A 23,550-nucleotide genomic window follows, 5' to 3' on the forward strand; every position below is an offset into this window, starting at 1 on the left:
ACTTTCATTAAAAATATATTACTCCAACTTTTTTTTTTCTTTTTTTTTTTGAGAACCTGCTCTGGAAAAGGCATTCAACTGGGCACCCCAGGGATTATATATATATAAGAAGGTGAATAACTGTTTCCTCAAAGCATGTGTTTTTAGTGTCAACAAAGCTGCCCTCTTACACTGCCGGCTCCCAGGGGCTGTCCTTCTCCAGCAGCCGGCATGTTGCTCCTGGAAAGGAAGGACAGAAATGGGGGCAGGGAGGATGGCTTCTGCACATGATGCTAATCCTTTACCATCTGAACAAAAGAGAGACACAAGCGCTGCAAACATGCCTGAGTGCACTGCCTAGAGTTGCTGTCTGTAAGGGAAGGAGAGAAGACAATTGTCTGCCCTCCCCAGGATGGAGAAGCCTATTCTCCTAGACTGACTTCACTCCCTTTTGTATCAACATCCTTGTCTTACATACCGAAGAAGACAATGTGTATGGTTGTGTGTGTGTGTGTGTGTTTATAGGAGTGTAAAATAAAAAGGAATGGATAGACAATTTTGAAAGTACAATTTTAAAATCCACCAAATCTGATTTCTTCACACATGGCTACTATCTTGGTGGTTGTGTCTTAATCTCATCTTAGATAAAACATCCACGTCCAGAGCTATGACTGTGTCATTATTTTTGGTGATGTCTCCCAAGGGAGACACAAGAGAACTAGTGACTGTCTTTCAGGTGAGCATCCTGTCTATTTCTGGGATGCAGTTGGCATAGCTACAGGAGGGAGATGGCTATAGAGGGGGCTGACCAGGAAGGTGAGATCATCAGTTATGTCAGATGCAACACCTCTGTTCTCCCCGCTAGATGTGATGAGGTAAAGTCCTAGCAATGCCTTTTTCTGACTAAGCAACTTAGCTGTGGCCTGTGCTGCATCCCTCCTCTCCCCATGAGTCCTGTAATCAACTAAATCTTTCCTTAATTGACTCCTGAACTCAGGTGTCTACTGCTGTTTTCTTTTCTGGCCCTTGCTGAATCAATCACTCTCTCCGTCTCACCGTCTCTCCGGGCGCTGGTTCTCTCTCTCTTTCTCTCTCTCTCTCTCTCTCTCTCTCTCTCTCATCTTTTTTTCTTTGGTATAGCTGAGATTCTTTTTTTTTTTTTTTTGCCTTGAATTTTTGTATTATTCGTGTTATCCCTATGCTATAGGCCAAGCTGCGTGCAGTACAAATAATTATTAAATTCTAAGTAATCATAACACAAACAAGGAATGGAGTGAGATAAAGCAAACCTGTCAAGAGGATGGCTTTTGTCACTCTCCTTGAAGAGGGCATTCATGAACCTACCTACCTGTGGTCTCCATCACAGTAGCTGTTAGCTGTTGTGCAAAAGTAGAATAAAGGGCGTCTCCTGCCAGAGGTGGCGGAGGATGGGCAGCAAGAGGCCTCTCGTGTACACCTGTGCGGACAGCAGAGCGAGAAGGCTGCATCCCGGGTCGGGAGGACCTGCCTCTCCGTGGCTAACAGTAACGAGCTGTGTAACCTCTGTGCCGATGGGTAACCACTTTGGGTGTTTTTTTCTTCACGTCCAGGACAAGTTCAGACCAGATGGCTTCCAAGGTCTTGTCTGCTTCTTACCACTTTCTAATGTTTACATGACTAAACTCATCATTCTTGCAGAAATCATAAACTGAGGGACGTCATTTTGGTTTCATTCTCTTAAATCATACTTCTGGCGTCTACAGCTTCATTATATTTTAAATATGTTCACTTCATAGTGACTCCAGTGCTTTATGGCTGTTACTGTTTTCTCTTTTTCATTTAAAAGAAGCACATACAGGCACACCTCGTCCTATTGTGCTTCACAGATACTGCGTCTTTTACGAATTGAAGTTTTGCAGCAACCCTGCATGGAGCAAGTCTATCAGTGCCATTTTCCCAACGGCATTATTTTTAAATTAAGGTCCGCACATTATCTTTTTAGACATAATGCTATTGCACACTTAATAGACTACAATATAGTGTAAGCATAAGTTTTTTATCAATTTTTACTTGCTTTATTTTTTGTTTTTTTTAAATATGGGATATACATATAGTGGAGAAACTATCCAGCCAATAAAGATAATGTAGATATACATTTATTGACATGGAAAACTGTCAGTGTAAATAAATACATTCATGTTTACATATATACTTGCACATCTGTACACATATAAAGGGGAAAAAACTCTAGCAATGAAAAAATGTGTAATATATTTTTTTTAATTTTTAATTTAATTTTTATTTTATATTGGAGTGTAGTTGATTTACAATGTTGTGTTAGTGTCAGGTGTACAACAAAGTGATTCAGTTATCCATGTACATATATCCATTCTTTTTTTCATTATTTTCCCATATATGTTACCAAAGGGGAAAGATGTGGGGGGGGGATAAATTACAGGTTTGGGATTAACATCTACACACTACTATGTACAAAATAATTAATTAACCATGACCTACTGTACAGCAGAGGGAACTCTACTCCATATTCTGTAATAACCTGTAAACATAACTTTTATATGCACTGGGAAACCAAATAGTTGTGTGATTCTCTTCTTTGTGATATTTGCTTTATTCTGATGGTCTGGAAACAAACACACAATATCTTCGAGGTGTGCCTGTATTCACTGCAGAAATGTGGAATCAAAGAAAAGCAAGTACAGAAATCAGAGTTGCCTGCATATACCCAGGGCTAGCATGTTGGTGCCTCTCCTTCCGCCTCGATAATGTTCTCTCTACTTCCTTTAGTTTCTGTTCCTGAGGACTCTGCAGAGACCGCATCCTCTTCCTCTGCAGCCTGGCGCCCTTCTCTGTTGTAGGGATGCCCTCTCCTGACCCTGGGGCTCCTTCTCAGCTGCTGCTCTCCGCTGAGAAAACCCCATCACTCTCAAGAGTGAGCACAGCCCTCTATGACTGGGTCCTTCCGGGGCAGCCCCCATCCAGCCTCCTTCCTCCACGGCCCCTTGGTTCATAGAAGCACCCAAAGCGCTTGCCCCACCGGATACTGGGAGGCCACCAGTTCCGACACACCTCAGTCTCCCCTGAGCTCCCTCCCAGGATGGGGACTTCACGGGGTGGTGTTGGCCTGCCTTTGCTCTCAGACATGGTCCCCATAGGTTGGCAAAGGGAAGAGGAAGGCCCTGTCTAGTTGGGCTAAGGACAGAGAATCCGGGCAAAGAGGATTCTTCTCAAACCTTAAAACTGAATGGAATCGTCCCTGCTGGGCTTTCGACTTGGTTGGAGCCCACGACCTCTATTTTCCTTCCGGTTTCTCCCATCTGGAATGGAGATATCTATTCTATGCCGGTCCCATCACTGTATTTTGGAAGCAGATAACTTGTCTGCTGTCACAGGTTCACAGCTGGAAAGGAATTTGCCTCAGGATGAATCATACCTCCGGTGTCAACCATACCTGATTTACATGATATTTAGACGAGATTTGGAGCTTAGAGTTCATGCAGGAATGGGCTAAGATTTGGGGGGTGTTGAGATGGAATGAATGTATTTTGCACGTGAAAGGACATGAATTTTTAGCAGCCAGAGAATTGATGGTTAGGAGTTCAGTGTTGTTTCCCCAAAATTCATGTGTTGAGGTCCTAATCTTCAGGACCTCAGAATGTGACTATAATTAGAGATAGGGTGATCACAGGTGATCAAGTTAAAATGAGGCCATTAGGGTGGGCCCTAACCCAGTATGACTGGTGCTCATAGAAAAAGGGGAAACTTAGACACAGAGCCACACACAGAGGGAAGAAGATGTGAAGACACAGGAAGAAGACCACCATTTACAAGCAAGGGGAGAGGCTGGAACAGACACCCCACCCCCCCCAGTCCTCAGAAGGAACCAACCCTACCCACACCTTGACCTTGACCTTCCAGCCTGCAGAACTGGGAGTCCACACATGTCCATGGCTTTCAGCCACCCTGTGTATGTGGTGCTTTCTTAGGGCAACCCCAGGAAACTAAGACGGGGGGGGGGGACAGAAAAACACAGCACTCACTTCTGTTACATGTTCCATTGAAAGAATTTTCCCCCTTAGTGAATCTCTAGTAATTAACTTAAGTCAGTTTGGGACTCTGTAAACTGTGTTGCAGAGGTGAAGGCTCCCGTTTTCTCCTCTGAGAACCGCAGGAAGGAAATACCGGTGAGACACAGCACGTTTTTAATCACACTTCCTGCCCATGCCTCAGCATGGCATGACCTCTGCCCTCAGCAGAATCGTTCCTTCATCATTGCCGGCCCTGTAGCACCTTGTGCACACTTTTATTACAGGATTTATCACATTTACACCCCAATCTTCCCTGTGACAATGGGTTCTGTAAGGGCAGAGACAAATCTATTCACTTGGCCACCAGGCTGCCTGTAGAGGACATGTGAGGGACCGACCGAGGTCTACCATAAAGGAAATCCTTCAGGGTTATTTATAAAAACCTGTTTCAGTGCTGAGATGCTGCTATACAATGAAGTTCCTCCATCCAGTTTCCCGGGTACATCTTGGAGACAGGAACAGCTGACAAATAAAAGAATATTAATGAGAATTTCAGTTTAGAAATCTCACCATCATGGTGGGTATTACAGGTAGAATAATACAAACAATACCAAGGCTCAAAGAGAAGACTTTCCTATATGACCATAAGTTCCCTTAAAAGTGAGCCCATTTATTTCCCCTTGTGTGTTCCCTGAGGTTAACAAGACGCCTGCTGCAGAGTGAGGGTCAATGTGCCCCCTTAAATGAACAAACAAGTAAAAGAGGAAGGAAACCCAGAGGTCACGGTGGCTTTGAGAGGGTGGCAAGAGAAAGAAAAAGAAAAACCAAGAACAAGAAAGGGGACACATGATCCACCTTCTGTAGATCATTGTTTCTGCCTCACAGGGTGACCCTGCTCGCGGCCACTGCACCTGGCGTTCATTCCAGTGATATTCTTCACCTTGAACTTGTCTCTTATCTTCCCATCCATGCAGCTTGGTGCTGTCAATATCTTACCAGCATGTGAGTGAATTTGCTCTCTTAGTTCTTTGTGGTTGTTTTTTTTTCCCTCTTGCATGAATCTACAGGGGGTGGCCTAGAGGAAAATCCAGGGTTGCCCAAAGTGCACCGTGTTTAGACACATTTCTCGTGCATTTTCCAACAAAGTTTTCATGCAGAAACTTCAGCTCTTTGATTCTCTTTCCCTGAGGATGACTTTTCCAGGCAGATTTCTCCCTCTTTCATGAAACAAGATTCCTGGGGAACCTTGCAAGTTGTAAAGATCCTTACAACCCATTTACGTATTACACGTCACTCTAGAATTTTCAAGTTCATTCTTGAACTTGAAAAGTGGGCCATTAGGGGACATCTCACAGAAGTGGGTGGACGTGCCCAGGATGAATCTGAAATAAGTCCAGCCAAGTACGAAGCCCTAATGCCCACCCATCCTCTCCCGCACTGTGCTCCATCGAGCCAGGGGACACAGAGACCACTGATCTGATTCAGGCTGGAATTATTAACTTACAGAGGTAATAGCGATAATTCCACAGTGTCTTGTCCTTCATTCCCCTCACTCCATTCCTTGGAGCAATGACATAGTTTATCCTGCGTCTTTGGTATTTTTCTCAGGGCTTAGTTCTGTTATGTCTACACTGATGCCAGGGCTCTGTCTACCCTCTTATAAGCACAGAGCAAGGGGATAGTTAATAGTATTCCAGGCGAATACATGGCAGTATTAGTGAGATACTGCTGTGTGTATTTTTGGTTCTGGCAGTGAAGAATAGGATCTGAGGCATAAAAGGAAAGATATTTATAGTATTTCCTGGTCGTGCATTTACTTGCCCAGCTACCTCAGCTGTAGCTTGTTTATTGTGTTAATGCTAATTACAGCCAAGTGACAAAATCCTATTACGCCCTGTACAAAAATGGTTAGCTGTTCTATATGACATATTCAAGACCAAATGCATGATTGACATAAAAAGCCCTATTCCACAGACATAAATCAAGTCTAAGCTTGGCCATATTTTCCGTGAAATCTGAGAATCATGCACGCTGCCCCCACTCCCCATACACACACAGAAGTGATCTGCCTTAAATCCAAAGACAATGTATGGTATCCAGGTTGCCTATTTAAGAAAGAAGCAGACTACATATTCCCTTTACAACAATATTCTTTATTAACTGGTTGGAACTACTGATTGCATATTTCAGCACTGCATGTTCTGCAGTGTCTAGAGGGGTCACTGTGTCTCTGGGTGTGATATCAATAGGATTACAGGCACATTTTCATGCACACCTCACGCTGAGCATGTAACACACACAATTTTGAATCACACGTTCTGACTTTATGGCTTAGAATCTCCATTTACTAAATGATTCCACTTACCCTATCTGAACCTCAGTTTCCTCCTGGAGAAAATGGCTCAGTACCTCTGACCTATCTCTAAGGTTATTGAGAGGTTGAGAGGTACTTTCTGAAGCTCCTGTATGATTATAAAGCATTTTTACAAAAATGGGCCAAGACACTTGGGAAATTGAGATAGCAACCGGGAAGGAAGGCAACCACATCTTCTGGAGATGTGTTTATTCTGTGTTCGTCATGTAGGCACTGTTTGCCAGAATGTTCTCTGGATAGAAGGGATGGAAAGCAAAGAGAGCAACATTTAAATCCACCTCATTAGCATCACTTAGACAAAGTTTTCTCGCTGCTAGGTTAGGGGCCTAGTTGAAATTAAGACATGGAATTTCAAGAGTGTGGCATCCGGTAGTCATCACTGCAAAGCTGCAGGGTCCTTGTCGAGCTGGGAAGAGCAGGGGTAGATGCAGTGTTGGCAGGGAAGAGCAGGGCAGTGCTGAAGTTCAACTGCAATGGTGCACTTAAGCCAGGCCAACTTGGTTCTTCCTGTTGTTCATGCTATGTAGGAAGTTCTGCAATTCCAGCTCTATTAGGAGTTGACAGAATATAGGAGATCATCAATAAGTGGTAGAGTAAATTATAACATACCTTGATGCTGATTAATTTTGTCTCCAGGGTCTCAGAGTCAGAAGAGAAGCAGCATGATGCCAAGCTACACAGTAACCATCTCAATCTCAGAAAATACGAGTCTCTCTTTTTCACCCACATATGCACTGAGAGAATCCTACTGCAAAAAACGTTTTCCAGGCAGCACAGTCAGGATACTTGATTTGTTATGTTTTTTTCTGCCCATAAAGCATGTAACCAAGTGAAGACCAAACTAAAGTTCAGGACTTTCCATCATTTCCTCAATCTCACCTTGGATTAACTGTTGTTAAAGTTCATGTCAATTAGCTGTTACCACCATGATGAAATTACAGCTTCTGCTTAAAGGACACAGTCCCCACCGATGTGTACAATTCCATCAAGAGCCGGTCGTGTTTGGAATGACTGAGGTCACTGATCAAAGCCGGTGGTCTTTGTTCAAGGCTCTGGGTTATTTTGGCTATGGAAAGCATATTTCACATTTAATGAGCAAAGAGGACAACTTATCTGTCTGATCTATTACAAAAAAGATCATTTCGGGTCACTTTATGTCTCAAGCTTTTCTGTTAGTATCGCTATTCTTTAATTATTCATACACATATTTATATATTTAATAACGATTTATGAAGCATCAGTTCTGTCCCAGCCACCATGCTCAGATTATTAATGAAGAAGACACCTTTTTACTTCAGCTGAACATGTATTTAATGAGTGTGTGTAACGTTCCAGATACTGGTTCGAGTGCTGGAGATGTAAAGGGAAACCCCTAGTCCTGTGAGGGAAACACATACACACTCAGGATTTTAGTGCCATTCGTTAAACAAGGAGATGCCTGTTAGAAAGAAATATTAGGTAGATGTTTTTGGATAACAACTTTCTTCTAAGAATCACTTTAGGATATTTTCCACTGTGGTGAGGCAAAGAGGTTTTACTCATTTTGAAAGGGAATGTGCTTGATTCTCTTTCCTTTACGGAAATACAGTCATTAAGGAGAGTGGGCAGTTTGTTTGAAAGAGCACAAGCCTTGAAGTCTGGGAAACACGGTGCAACTCCAGGAGCTATTTGTCCTTAACGTCTGTCCTGAAAGTCTGAGTCCAAGAATCACAAAGAAGTCACAAGCGTACTGGAAGTAGCCTTCTTACCTGTCGTTACCTCTTGCTGGAGGTATGACCTTGGGAAGGTCATATCATTGCCTTGAGACTCCTTATCCACAGGATGGAAGTGACACAATCTTCCTTGTCTATCTTCAGATTTGTTTACAGACCAAGGTGACAACTGCTTGTAACAGGATCGTAAAGTATAACGTGACATGGAAAACGGAAAGTATTTTCTTCTTCTTCTTTCATCGTCAAACGACCTTCATTTATGCCAAGGTGTATAATCAGCACGCACATGTCTGTGTGTCTTCAAATGGGCGCCAGGAGAGCTAAGACCTATGATGACAGGCCTGTGTGTGTGTATGTAAGTTCTATCTTTATTCAAAAAAAATACTTTTTTAAAAATTGAAGTAGAGTTGATTTACAATGTTGTGTTGGTTTCTGGTGTACAGCAAAGTGACTCCGTTATATATATATTTATATAATATATATTCTTTCTCAGATTTTTTTCCGTTATAATTTATTATAAGATATTGAATATAATTCTTTGTGCTATACAGTAGGACTTCGTTGTCTATTTTATATATAGTAGTTTGTATCCGCTAATCCCAAACTCCTAATTTATACCCCCCTTCCCCTTTGGTAACGATAAGCTTGTTCTCTTTGTCTGTGAGTATGATAGTGTTTTGTAAATAAGTCCATTTGTATCTTTTTTTTTTTTTTAGATTCCACGTGTAAGTGACATCGTATGGTATTTGTCTCTCTCTGTCTGACTTACTTCACTTAGTATGATAATCTCTAGGTCCATCCATGTTGCTGCAAATGGCATGATTTTATTCTTTTTTTATGGCTGAGTAGTGTGCCATTGTGTATATGTGCCACATCTTCTTTATCCATTCATCTGTCGATGGACTTTTAGGTTGCTTCCTTGTCTTGGCTACTGTAAATAGTGCTGCTATATTCAGGTGATTTTTAAAAAGTTGGACTAATTTCTCAATGCATCTGAGTGCATCAACAACAAGCAATGCTAAAAAGAAAAAGTGTTAATATACCGAGAATTTGCAAGTGTGTTTCTTCCTTTGGTACAAGTGCCCCCAGGCTGTTGAGGCCTTTTGCTCTCTCCTGAAGCTTTTAACAGAAGCGTCGGAGAAGACCCAGCAGAGTTGTCCGAGGTTCCCTGAGGTGGGGCAGTGAAGCAGGGCTCAGGTCAGCGACTTGAGTGCTCCTCTGTCATGTAAGTCACCGGACATACACTGTGTCCAGCTCTGTCAGATTCGCCTTTCAACTTTGCTCCTTTTTTTTTTTTTTTTTGCAGTACGCGGACCTCTTACTGCTGTGGCCTCTCCCGTTGCGGAGCACAGGCTCCGGATGCACAGGCTCAGCGGCCATGGCTCACGGGCCCAGCCGCTCCGCGGCATGTGGGATCTTCCCGGACCGGGGCATGAACCCATGTCCCCTGCATCGGCAGGCGGACTCTCAACCACTGCGCCACCAGGGAAGCCCCAGATTTTTTTTTTAATGTCAGAAAATAGTGCTGAATAAGAAGATAATTAATTGTACCTGATTAAACTTGGAGCATATGCCCATACAGGTATATAAATTACCTACCACTGTGCCTTACCACTTGTGTATAGATTTTATGTGAATAATCCCACACGTCATTCAGGATGACTCATTCTGAATGAATGGCTTTAAAAATCACACAAAAAAATTCGGTGGCTTAAATGAATACGGGGGGGAAAAAGCATCTAAGTAAGACTTTCATTGAAATGAGAAAAACTTGGCTTTTTAACAGCTCTTAAAACATAAACAAACAAACCAACCCTAAAATACAATCCTTTTCTCTATCTGCTGTAAAGAAGAACCGATTCTATTTCAGTTTAACTGTTAGGGTGCTTGTTTTAGATGAAGGTCAGGGTGCCTTTTTGGAGACATTCATTCCAGGAAGCTTTCTTTGCAAGCCTGGCCGCCCTTCTGCTCAGCGTCTGGCTCCAGGCCGGGCGGTGAAGATTGCCTGCCCCCCTCGACTGCTCCTTCAGACGGCGCCTCCCTCTTCTCCGAAAGGACTCCCCGCTCCCCAGACACCTGCCTGGACCACATCTCTCGGGAGGCCCCCCTTTATAAAACCACTGCCGCCACCGTAGGCTTTTCTTTCTGCCAGCTGCCTCATCCCCATTCTCCCCGAGCGACGATTCCCTCCGCAGCATTCCAGGGCCACTGTGGTGCCACCTCCCGCCCAGAGCCTGAGTCCCCAGCTGGGCAGGTGTTCAGCTGCAGGACCTGATGATGCAGGCGGAGAGGGGCCCGGAGCTTTGCGAGCATCGGTGCCTCGAGCTGCGGGAGGAGCTGGTGGGTGGACACTGGGCGACAGAGCTGGCCGCCTGCCAGGACTCCCCGGGGCCCCTGGGCACAGACCCCCGGCCCGGCCACCGTGGACAATTTATCAAGGATGCCCAGGGTCCTGAATGCTCCATTTCCCTCCACCACCCTGCTCTCCCACTCCCACGATTTACCGCTTCTGTCTGGTCTCTTCCTCACCAGGCTAAGCCCTTGCTATTAAAACCTGGTCCCCGACCAGCAAGGTTGACATCATCTGGAGGCTGCTTAGGAATGCAGGCTTTGGGCTCACCTCATCCCTGAATCGGAAGTTGCCTTTTCATGAGCTCCCCTGGTGAAAGCTGGAGTGCACCAGGAGGTCAGTGGACCTCACCAGCCACCTTCCTCAGACGACGATCTGGGGTTGCTGACCAGATCACTGTCCTGTCATTCCCTTGCTCAAAACCTTTCCAAGATTCCCATAGTTCTTTGAAATGAGGACAGAATCCTCTGTCCAACACAGGCATCCTTAGGAAGGCCTAGCCGTTCCTTTTCCCGCCAGCCCTTCACTGCCCCCTAACTAAACCCTGATCTCCAGGTGGACATGCCACCAACCGTGGTGCTGGAGCGAAAGACATGTGGATGTCTAAATTTTTTTCAAAATGGAGTTCAGGCAATTTACAAAAATGTGTATAAAGCAATAGCGTAAAACCAAATATGAGAATTCTAGACAAAGGAAAATCAAGGTTAGAAAAAGCCAGTGAAACAGTGGTGAAGCTTGATGCCTCCAGTGCATCCCACAGGGATCAGGATTCCTGGGGGCTAAATATTCAGCTTCAATATAGCAAGTAACCAAAATGAAAAGGGAAACAGGATCTGTCACCTGATTCCTGGGGTCCTTTATGTAAAGACAAACCAGATGCTTTTTCAGAATACATTATTCTTAGCACTGAAACATGGACGAATTGTCTTCCCGTGAACTCTCACTGTGAGAGGACATTTTTGTGAAGAGCAGCTTCCGTGATAGTTTTACAAACTAAATGCAACACTGAGAGTCCTCTTGTACTTCCACTGCCCTTCAGTGTGAGGTGTGAGCCTGGGACAATCCTCACACCCAAGAGTTCAACCAAAACCCCAGAGGTCAACCAGTAGGATTGAGAGGGCTGCCCCCAGGGATGGAGGAATGGAGCCGTGGGCCAAGCTCTGCAGGTGTCCCATCTCCCAGAATGCTCATATCATCAGAGGATTTCGGCTGAACTCTCTAGAAAGGGCCAGGACTGCAGAGATCGAAAATTGGTGATTAAGGGCAGATCTCATCAATTGGTACAAACATGGCTCAATTTTCAAACTATGCTTGCCAGTCCAATCTTCTCTTCTTGTTAAAATTAGGACGAGTCACATATTTGGGTAGAGATCATTTTCTCTATGGAGAAGTCAAATATTCTAGAGGTAGCCCTCAGTGGCCCCCGAAAAGCAATTCTGTATTTTTGTCCACTATGCCAACAGTCATGGTCAGGAATCACAGGAGCCATGGAACCAGTAACTCCTTAAAATGGGCCAATACATTTATCCTGTTGTCACTTAATGCTCTTTCTAACCTTCCTGTTGTTAGAGAAGAAGAATTGTTTCCAGTAAGAAATCAAAATGCCGTCCCTTCAGAAGATTGATGCTTTGATTTCTTTATGAGGTCAATTGACATTTAGACCTTCCTGAACCGTACAATATTGGAATGACCGTAAAGAAAAAGGAAATTAGCTAAGATACAGAAACAACCTAAGTGTCCTTCAATGGATGAATGCATAAGGAAGATGAAAAAATATATATAATGGAATATTATTCAGCCACGAGAAAGAAGGGAATTCTGTCATTTACAACAGCATGGATGGACCTCAAGGGTGTTATAACAAGTGAAATAAACCAGACAAGGAAAGACAAATGCTGCATGGTATCACTTATATTTGGAAACAAACAAACAAATAAATAAATACATTAAAGAATAATAAAAAAAATAAAATCTCACAGAAAGAGAGAGTAGAAATGTGGTTACCAGGTCTGGGGGTTGGGAAAATAGATAGAGGTTGGTGAAAGTGTACAAATTTTCAGGTATAAGGTAAATAAGATCTGAGGATCTAATATGAAACATGGTGACTGTACTTAATAACATTGCATTGTACAGTTGAAATTTGCTAAGAGAGTGGAGCCTAAATGTTCCCCCCTGCCAAAAAAAAAACAAGATACATGTTGGATGTGCTAATTAACTAAATGGGGGAATCCTTTCCCAATATATATGCAGAGCAAAACTCCAAGACATACACTTTAGATATCATGCAATTTTATATGAGAATTAAGACCTCAATAAAGCTGAAGTTTAAAAAAGTGAAATAAAAAGGAGGAAGTTTAGACTTACTACATATTAGGCTCTTTTCATTTACCTCAGTAAATGCTCAGGATTAGAAATTCTATTTTAAAGATAAAGAAGCTTAGACTCAGAGAGGGTAAGTCACTTTACCCTTGTCACAGAGTTAGCAAGTAATAGAGCCTTATTCTAATTCAAATTTGCCTGATGCAGAGATCATTCCAAAATCCACTTCAACAGAAGTTTATTGGAAGTCTGTGAAGTACCTGGCCCCTTCTCATACACCATACCTTTTTTTAAAAAGCTTGGTTTCTATCCTCAAAGATTTTATGATCTAGAGGAAAAGTCAGGGGTGCAAACAACTAAGCAAAACATGTGAAGCAGAGAAACAAAGTTGTGTGGGAAGACCGGACCAAGAGGGGAGTGATCCAGAAAAGCCTCAAAAAGCAAATGATATTTGATCAATGCCTTGAAGAATGAGTAGGATTTCATCAGATAGAGAAGGAGGGAAGAGTATTGTTTTCAATTTACAGGGACCCCTGGCCATTGTTTATTCAGAAGTAAGGAAGGAACATCTGAGTTCATTATATCATGTTGTCAAATATGGGTGAAAATTTACATTGAAGCCTTTTGTCTAGAAGGAATTCTTGGAGGCCAGGAGCTCTGGCCTGTTTTTCTTGTATCAACAATGACTGGTGGGTGCAGGCTCTCTCTCTTCTCTGGATCATCTTACGTTTCTGGAATGCAGTTCGGCTACTGCCACAGTGAGTGAGTGTAAATTCCAATAGACCTAAAAGTTGGCGACACCTGAGCCATCTTTCTATTACATACACTTTAGAGGTTGAGTGGTTCGTGTGTTTTCTGCTTAATAATTGTAGTGCAGTGAGCATAAATACACGTTATTTTTGTTCTCAGTGATTGAGTGCAGGTCAGTGTCCTAAGGGTGCAGAGTTCTGTTTCAACTGCACATCCAGAATTTTAGTGTTGAAGGCAGTTGTCCTGCTGCCCTCAGAGTAACTTCAGGTGAGCTTTGGTGGTGTTCTTTTCTATCTTTATTTTCTAAAATTTTTAAATTTTTAAAAATTGAAGTAGAGTTGATTTACAATGTTGTGTTAGTTTCAGGTGTACAGCAAAGTGATTCAGCTATACATACACACACACACACACACACACACACACACACACACACACGCATATATATTCTTTTTCCGATTCTTTTCCTTTATAGGTTATTACAAGATATTGAGTATAGTTCCCTGTGTAACAGTGGGTCCTTGTTGTTTATTTTATATATAGTAGTGTGAATATGTTAATCCCAAACTCCTAATTTATTCCTCCCCCCACTTTTCCCCTTTGGTAACCATAAGTTTGTTTTCTGTGTCTGTGAGTCTATTTCTGTTTTGTAGATCAGTTCATTGGTATCATTTTTTAAGATTCCACAGGTAAGAGACAGCATATCTTTGTCTTTCTCCGTCTGACTTACTTCACTTAGTATGATCATTTCCAGGTCGATCCGTGTTGCTGCAGTGATGTTCTTTTATAAAATCAGTTATTTCCTTTCCTTACTGTGCCCTAGCATGTGTGTGTTTGTCGTCCTTCTCCTGTTCTGTCACTTAAAGAGCAGTGTTTGCAGCCTTTTTCTCCTTATAAACTGAAGGTCATAGTAACAAGTGTCTTCATTCATTGAGATTATGGAATAGCAAACTATGGAGCGGGGCTACGTTCCCAATCATATGTCAGGGGATGCAGATGTGTGGTATTCTTTAGCACTTTCATCTTTGAATGTGAATGGTCAGAGTTTTGCTTACATAAAATTGCAGTGGCTTGTGGACTCAGGAGCTCGTGCCCTGCGACCCTGCAGATGGAGATTCACGTTCGACTTATAACTGAAGGGAACCCATTCCCATGTAAATATCCACATGGTTAAACCGTGAGGCCTACCCTTCAGGTGTGTACAGGACTCTTATGGGGAGCTGAATGCTGTGTAAAGATAAACACAAACTGAATATTTGCACCCATCTTTGCACACACATCTCAGCTAAGTTCACGTGTGAAAAGAGACTACCAGTTGATGATATCTTCAGAGCAGAAGGATGGATCCTTGCCTGCCTCCTTCCTTCCTTCTTTCCTTTCTGTCCACCCCTCTCCCTCCCTACTTCCCTCCCTCTCTTTTCTCTTAGAATCCTGCTTCCTTAGGGCTCATTCGGCCCTCTGTTCACCAGCAGACTTTCTCTTGAATCTCTGGGGTGTCTGCTCTGTCCAGAACAGGGTTCTTAGAATTTCCCGCTTCCCCACAGCCCAGTGTAGCCCCGTGGCAAACCCAAATTTCCAACAGCCTGTCGGGAGGCAGTTTAATGATATTCAGGCCATAGAGAACAGAGCAGCTGCCCTGCAAGTGGTCTTCCTGAAACGCTCCCCAGAGCCCAGCAGGAAGCTGGGTAACTTTAATTTGGTGAAGCAAATTTAATCATTTGCCTCTTTGTAAATGGGGACACAGGAAGAAACAAAAAAAGATTTTCTTGGTAGAGTTCTAACAAAGTGGCTGTTTCTGATAGCACAAGTGTCTACATTTCTCTTTCATGGGATTTGCAGAACTGCAAGGTTTTCCAGGAGCCGTCAAGTATGCAAGCACGTGTCATGCCAGGGAGATTCCGGATCTCCCATCTAAACCTTTGATATCGCCCCTTGCATGCGGTTCTAAAAGTACGATCCATGCTTATTTAAAGGAAATAAAATGAATTCAGATCTTTTTGCCCAAGCCAAAGAAGTCCTCCACTTTCTGCCATTTTTCCCCTTTGCTAATTAGGAGCAGCCCAATTCATTACATATGAATGCATTTATAGATTTTCAATGTACATCTGCCTTTTGTCTCAGCAAACCATCTGTAAATTACAACAGAAAACCTGCCAACTCTGAAAACCTTTTAGTCCTAATTATTACGTGAGGGGAGAAGATTTGGAGCAATCTTTCATAATCACTATCAAAATTTATCTCGGGTTTTATGACAACACCGTCCAGAAAATCATGCTGATCTGCAGCTATCTTTACGACTGCTCTGTGCTTGCCCTGTGTTGTTACACATCTGTCAGGGCTTTCTTTGTAAAGAAACATTTTTCTTTAAGAAAGTTAAAATTGTCAGGTAAAATTCTCAGCAAGTAAAAATCATGACCTCCAGAAAGAGGTCAAGATCATTTTTAACTTTTTCTATTGCAATTAATAATTGATTTTCCTCTTTCGGTGGATAAACTGGAGATAATATGAGCTACCTAGGTTTATCTGGTAAATTGGATTTAACTTAAATCATTTAATTCATTCAAAGAGAAAGGGTGACCTTCTGTGTCCAGGCTTCAGTGTGTTTATTCTTGTTAATTCTTGAATTTTAGGGACAAATAGAGCTGAATAGGAAGTAACTTGCATCGTTCTTCTTCATCACCCTGACCATCACTGTGGTCATCACTATCACTATTATTGTCATGTATAATTAAATTTTTGTAAGCATGATGCAGACGGTGGCAGGCAGGCTGCAGGTGCTTATGTTCAACGGGGAGGCCCAGGGGACACGTCACTTGCCAAGGGAGAGTGGCAGAAGCATCGCCCAAAGTTTGGGGGTCTCTGCTCTGCAGGCAGGGCTGGTGTCGAAGCAGCTCCAGCAGAGCTGGCTCACAGCTGCTACATGGCAGGGCCGGGGGTCCCCTGGGCGCCTCTTGGGGCTCTTTCACCCCTGGAGTCGTAAACACACAAGAAGAGTGACTCTGCATGAGATGGCATGTTGACTAGTGTCTCAAGCAGGAGGATCTGGATTCCCCCATCGGTGAGTCACTGAGTCCAGAAGCATGGCTGACGAGGGGCATCAAGAGTCGAAGTGTGGGGAGGAAAGAATGAGCTCCAGCTGTGATGATGCTGTGGCTGCTAGACCAACAGCAGCATTGGGACCCCAGCTCCCAGCTTCTGGGTTGTGACAGTGCATTTCATGCACCTACGTGGCTGAACTATGGTGCCCAGATGTCGGGTCAAGCACTAGTCTGGATGTCACTGTGAAGGTATTTTCTAGATGAGATTGGCATTTACAGTCGGTAGACTTTGTGTGAAGCAGGCGACGCTCCATAATATGGGTGGGCCTCGTACAAGCAGGGGAAGGGCGTAAGAGAAATAAAGACTGAGATCCCCTGAGGAAGGGGGAATTCTGCCTCCAAATGGCCTTTGGACTTGAGCTGCAGTATCAGCCCTTCCCTGGGTCTCCAGCCTGCTGGCCTGCCCTGCAGGTTTCAGACTAGCAAGTCTCCACAATCGTGCTAGTCAGTTATTGAAAATCAAACTTTCTCTCTCCTATATACATATATGCTCCAGGGCTCCCCAGTTCCCTGTCTGCCTGCCTCGCCGGTTACCCACTACATCTGCCAAGCCTTGTTTCCTCCCTTTTTTTCCTGGGGTGTTGATTGCTAATACACTTCCTGCACCCCAACTCCATCCCAGCAGCTGCTTGTGGAGATGCCCGCAAGATACCTGAAATGCTTTCTCCCCATCTTCTCTAGTGTCTTACGCCACATGGAAAAAACAAGTAACCACCAGTTTTTCAGTAGTGAAGTGTTATCTCTTTTGTGAAGGATTTTGACCCCCCCAAAGAAGAATTCACTGATCCCCCTTAGTTCCTTACACGAGCTGTCTGTGTGTGTATGTATGTGTACACACACACACACATGCACTAACAGGCATGTGTATACAAGTACATATCACATATATGCTGCATGCATAGAATACACACATATGTATGTATCTATGATGTATTCTGTGCATATGCTCCTATCATTGTATGGCTACCCTTTATTACACTGACTGTGTACATTTACTACATCCTTAGACTGAAAACGACAGAAGCATCAGCACTGTCTCACTTGCCTTTGTTACTGTAGTGGGTCACCCAGTACGTGAAAGAGGAAGGAAGGAAGGAACTGGGGTGGAGGTGAGGGAGTAGAGACAGGAGGAGACAGAAAAAGGAGCCTGGGAGGTTTGCTCAAATCAGTACAGAGGCTGAGAAGAGGCTTCGGAAAGATGAGGAATGCTGGTAGTCCAAGAAGGCTTTGAAATGCAGTTTGAGGAAGGGTCTTAAGCTTGCTTCTTACCAGGGGTCATTAGTTTGGGGAGTAAAACGTACATAATTAAAATGATAAATTACGTAGAATCTCCTGTACAATATGCTTTAAATACCTGGTCTCACGTGACCCACACCAAAATCCCAGAGTATGGATGCATCCAATCCGACGTCCTTTTTCCCACCGACAAAGACCAAAGCAGCTGACAGCTTAAGTTACACAGCTGGTAAGCGAAGGGGCAGTAGCTGACCCCATGCCCTTTCTCTGGCACCAGGATACTTCCTGCACATCAGCGGTGCCTGCAAAGCAAAGTGGCTCAGAATGATCCCCCCTTTGAAGACTCTATAATTCTATCCAGAGTCGTTTCCATTGTTTCTTACCTTTTGTGAGCTGTTTCAAGGGATAATAGGACACATGACATCAGAAGCATTCATGAGTTTTAAAATTATATCATTAAAAAAAAAATCAGGGATAGAGAAAGGATGCACAACTTTAAATGTTTTGAATTCTTTAACATTTTCCAATCAGGGGTAATAGCTCTATATCTCAGTCCATCACTCAGATGTTAACAGAAATGTCATTTTCTTTTTGTTCTCCTGTAATTCAGCTTAATTTTTGTCTTGAGTCTCCAGTCGACCAGGGTGGCAGAGACTGGCTCTTAGGTAGTTAGGGACAGTTCTATCCTGTGATGAGCTAAATGTCGGAGGGCTTATATTATAAGACTGTGGCGAGGGGAGGGGATACCTCTGCTCTGAAGTCATCTGTGCTCAGTTTCATCTGCTGAGATGCCCACTGCCAGGTGCGTGGAGACTGTCACCGTGTCTCCGTGAGGCATCACTGGGTGTCACCTTGCCCTCCTGGCTGGTCACTCTCTCCAGTGCTGGGCGTCATGCGGGGTCTTCCTGCCTCTGTGTGTCACCCGGGGGCAGAAGCTTCTTGTCAACCCCGTGCAAAGTCCTGTCTCCCCAGATCCACTTTCTCACCTGTCTTGTTTTTCTGCCTCCTTGGGGTTCCGGCTCAGAATCAGGGAACAGGACCCTCTGCCATCTGGAACTTCCCCAGCAAGCTTTTTCTTTCCTTTCTGAGAATCTTCATAACAATGAGGGTAGGATGGTGGCCAGGAGAAAAGGGAACGTTCCCCTTAATCCCCCATTTCCTTAAACATTTTGCCTGGAAGCTGCTGTGTCCTCCTAAGGCAGAGACTTTTAGATCTCAGAGTCAGGAGGCAGACAAGCTAGTTCCTCCTCCTGATGCCTTCTACTAAGAAGCCAAGCTCCCAGGGCATTCCATCTGCAACGGGATTAGAAGCAGGGGCTGGGAGTAGAGAGTGTGAACCATGGTGATCTTATTTTACATCAGTGAATACATGTAATGCCTAATACCACCACACAGGCAAGAGAAACTCACATGCCAGTGGTGATTGGGAGCTCTAATGGTTTAGAGCATCCCTTTGTTATGTTGTGTTCAATCTATTAATATAATCTGACAGTTTTATCCCATGCGTGTTGGAGCCACATCTTATTTTTCTCTCTGCTTCCCTTGTCTCCTGACCTTTCTTCCCTGAGCCCAGCACAGTGCTTGATACACTGCAAGTGCACATGTTTATTTGTTAAATAAGTGAGTGAATGAGTTTCAGAATTCATACAAAAAAATAATAAACCCTCTCCCTTGAATGGTCTCCTGCGTATGTCTCTTTGTTTGGGTTTAACGATATAAAGCATAGACTTCGATTGCTCTGACACATTACCATGGGTATCTGCGTTATAAAGATGCAGTCAAACAGATGCTAGCATGCGTGCCGTAAATGGTTGTCTGCAAGTAGTGTGTATAAATCAGACTGTTCAGTCTGGAATCAGCTCAGTACATGCATATCACACTATTGAAGATTTGCTGATTAAATCACCCAACCCGAAAACAGTTATACTAATTCCTGACTCCAATTGGATTCCAATGTCAAGGCAAATCATTCGCAAGCGCTGAGCTCATTTAAGCCTGGGAGGTAAACATCACAGGAGAGCTGTTTGTTCCTTGGTCCTGCATTCATCACTGGGTCTAGCAGATCACACATCAAAATGCCATTAAATAATGTTGTTGAATAGGTTTTCTTCTTCTGCACAATTGACTATAATATGACCTAATAGATTGTGTAAATACTTCCATGGAAATTTACAGTCTCTAAAGAGAGGTCTCCGAATCCTTTTTATTTTTCTTTTATTTCAGGACAGGTGGTTGCTGAGGAGGGATATGGAATATTATTTCTAATTGTGGACCCAAATGACAGTTGAAACTTCACTGGGCAGCGGATGGTAAATCTGAAAGACAACAGGGAGTCCTGATGTCTCTGTGTCGTGGGATGTCTCTGGCGGGCCCGTTACTCAAGGAAAAATGACAAATTTGGTGTTAAGGGAATTGGGCTCCAGTCCTAATATTTCTGGATTTTCTCATAATTGTGAAGCGAGAAATTTGCTTTCTAGTGTCTATGGCTTTATGAACAAGAAATGCTAGATTATGGTCTTTTCCCTATATTTTTGCTCAATGCCTTCTTAACTGGGAATATAAGAAAGTAATTCAGGATAAAAACTTTGAAAGGCACCTGGCCCTTGAAGTTAGTCAAAGATATTGGAAAGGTTTTGTAATCAGGCAGAGTTGGCCTTGATTTCTGGAATTGCCCTCCACTAGTAATGCACCTGGGCAAGTTCTCTTTAGCTCAGTTTCCCAAACTGCAAAATGGGGGTGATATTATCTAACTTGAAGCATTAGAGAAAACATGTGTAAATCACCTGGCAGAGTCTTTGGCACATAATAGATTTTCTATACATTTTGGATAATTTTATTATCAGCAGTTAGATCAAATTACAGTAAAGGAAGTGAGTGGGACATTATGGAAGACCCTGAAGTTTTCAGGAGTAAAGTGTAGTTAGAAGGAAGCAGAGGCCTCACAGCAGCTTTTCCAGTTTCCCTTGATCCCAAGTCTCCTAGGAGGTGTGTAGTTTGTGAATCACCAACAATGAGGAGGGACAGAATGATTGGCATCCAGTTGTAAAAAAGAGTAGCATACATGAATCTCTTGGAATATTAACTCAAAAGACCCCTTTTCAAAATTAATAGATTTTATTGTTTAGTCCAGTTGTAAGTTTATAGAAAAACTGAGTGATAATAGAGAGTCCCCATGTCCCTCTCCTCATGACAGTTTCCCCTGTTATTTACGTCTTGCGTTCATGCCATGTCTTTGTTACAACTGGTGACCCAATACTGATACCTGGTCTCAGCCAAAGTCCATAGGTTATGTTAGGATTCACTCTTCGTGTTGTACATTCCATGGGTTTGGTCAAAGGCAAAATGTCATGGATCCACCATGACAGTGTCACACAGAATGGTTTCCCTGACCTAAAACTCTGCTGTGCCCCATCTCATCATCACTTCTCTGTTTTTACCCAAAAAAGTTGAATCTTTATGTTCATAAAGCCTGAATAGGAATGTTTATAGCATATCTTATACTTACTCATAACTGTCAAAAATTGGAAGCAACCAAGATGTCCTTCAGTAAGTGCATAAACTGTGGCACATCTATGCCGTTGCCTATTCTTCAGTGATAAAAAGAAATGCCACAAACCCTCCCAACATAAATAATAATGCCATAAAAACCAAGCCACAGAAAGATGTGGAGGAGACTTCAATGCATATTGCTAAGTAAAAGAAGCCAATCTGAAAAAGCTACATGCTCTACAATTCCAATTATATAACATTCTGGAAAAGGCAAAACTAGAGATTATAAAGAGATCAGTTATTGCCAGGGGTTAGGAGCGGGGGAGGGATGAGTGGGTGGAACAGAGGATTTTTCGGGCAGTGAGACTATTCTGTGTGATACCGTCATGGTGGACTCATGTCATCATACGTTTGTCAAGATCCATAGAATGTATAAAACAAAGAGCACATGCTAATGTAAGCTATGGATTTTAATTAATAACAATATACCAATATTGGTTCACCAATTGTAATAAATATACACCACTAATGTATGAGGTTAATAATACTGTTAACAAAAGAGAAAACGTGCAGGTAGGGGAGGATACAGGAACTTTCTGTGCAATTTTTCTATAAATCTAAATTTGCTCTAAAAAATAAAGTGTATTTTTTAAAAAGGATAAAACCACTGTAAAGGTACTGTTATGCAAGATTGTAAATATTGATACATAGATGAGAAATCAGTATGCAGAACAGTATGTAGTATATTCTATAATTTGAATTTTTTATAATATACATAGGCTTCTAGGTACAAAAAATATCTGTGGAAGAATATGCATGAAACTGATAACTTGGTCAATGGAAGACAAGGATAAAAGCCAGATTTACATTTACTCCATGCCTTTTGCACCTTTTGGATTTTGTAACATGTGTACTATTACCTATTCAAAATTCATAAAATAAATGTATGAAGTTAGCTAACAACACAAGAAAGAGAGAGAGAATGGCAATGAAGTGGTATAAAATAATAAAATATAATGGCAATAAAGAGGCAGAACTAAATAATCATGTCGGCTAGACAATTTAGAAAGCTAAAAAGATAAAAAAATATAAACATAAGATGATCTAAGAAATTGCACAATATAAGAAAACAATTATAGGAATAAATGGTAATGTAAACACAAAAAAGGCAAAATAAAATGGCAAATAAAGATATATTTTGATATATATGTGCTACTAAATAAGAAAGAGTAGCAAGAGAATTAGTCAATTAGAATAATATTTGTAAAGGAAGAGGCAAGCTCTATACAGATTGAAGCACAAATATATAATAGTATTGCCTCACAAATATAAGATGCAGATATCTTTAAAAACCCATATAGGTGTCATCTCAGAGCCTGCAGTTCACTAAAGGGAATCCCTAAATTTAGACATCTCCATGAGGAAATGTGAGACTTCAGCACCTAAAAATAAAAGATCTGTCTATATCTATCTACTTATATCTATACCTATACCTATGCATATACCTAAACCATCTCTATCTGTATCTATATTTATCTTTATACCTACATCATATTTAAGCCATTTCCCCGCCTCCCCACAGGCTTGAAACCCCACTCGCTATTCTCTTGCTGTTCCCCATGATGAGATAGGTACCACCGACAATTTGGGTCCCAGCAAGTGATTGCACTGGATTCTGCGGCCGTGGAGAATTTCAAGGACATGTGTGATGGAGTCAAAGCCATCACTTCAGTAGATGAATTCAAGCCTTGTGAGGAGGACAGGAACAGTTGCCAGGAAAACAGGAGGCCACCGTGATATTCCAGTTGAGAGGTGATCAAGACCTGCCCCACCCCGGGGTGGGGAGGGACAGCAGACAGAAGGATGGAGCCCACTGACCTTGGTACAGATCGTATGGGAGGTGATGGGAAGGAAGGAGTCGGAGGGCACCTCGGGTTCTGAGTGATGGCCATGGAGAAAATGCTTCTGTGGTTTATGGAACTGGGGAGAAAAGAGGGAGCCGTGTGTTTGCAGGAATGTTTTTAGCTTTAGAACAATATATCCACACAGGATTGACATGAGTTTCACATCACAATAAAAAATGGGGAGCTGATTGGCCCATAATATCGTGAACTCCACAAAGGATGGAGTACTTTTCTTATAGAGTGATATTCACAGAAAAGGTGTACAAGCACAAACCACTCATGTTTTAGTTTTGCGGCAAACAAGCTATATATTATAC

This window comes from Lagenorhynchus albirostris, chromosome 13 (genome assembly GCF_949774975.1).
Source record: "Lagenorhynchus albirostris chromosome 13, mLagAlb1.1, whole genome shotgun sequence".
Taxonomy (NCBI): Eukaryota; Metazoa; Chordata; class Mammalia; order Artiodactyla; family Delphinidae; genus Lagenorhynchus; species Lagenorhynchus albirostris.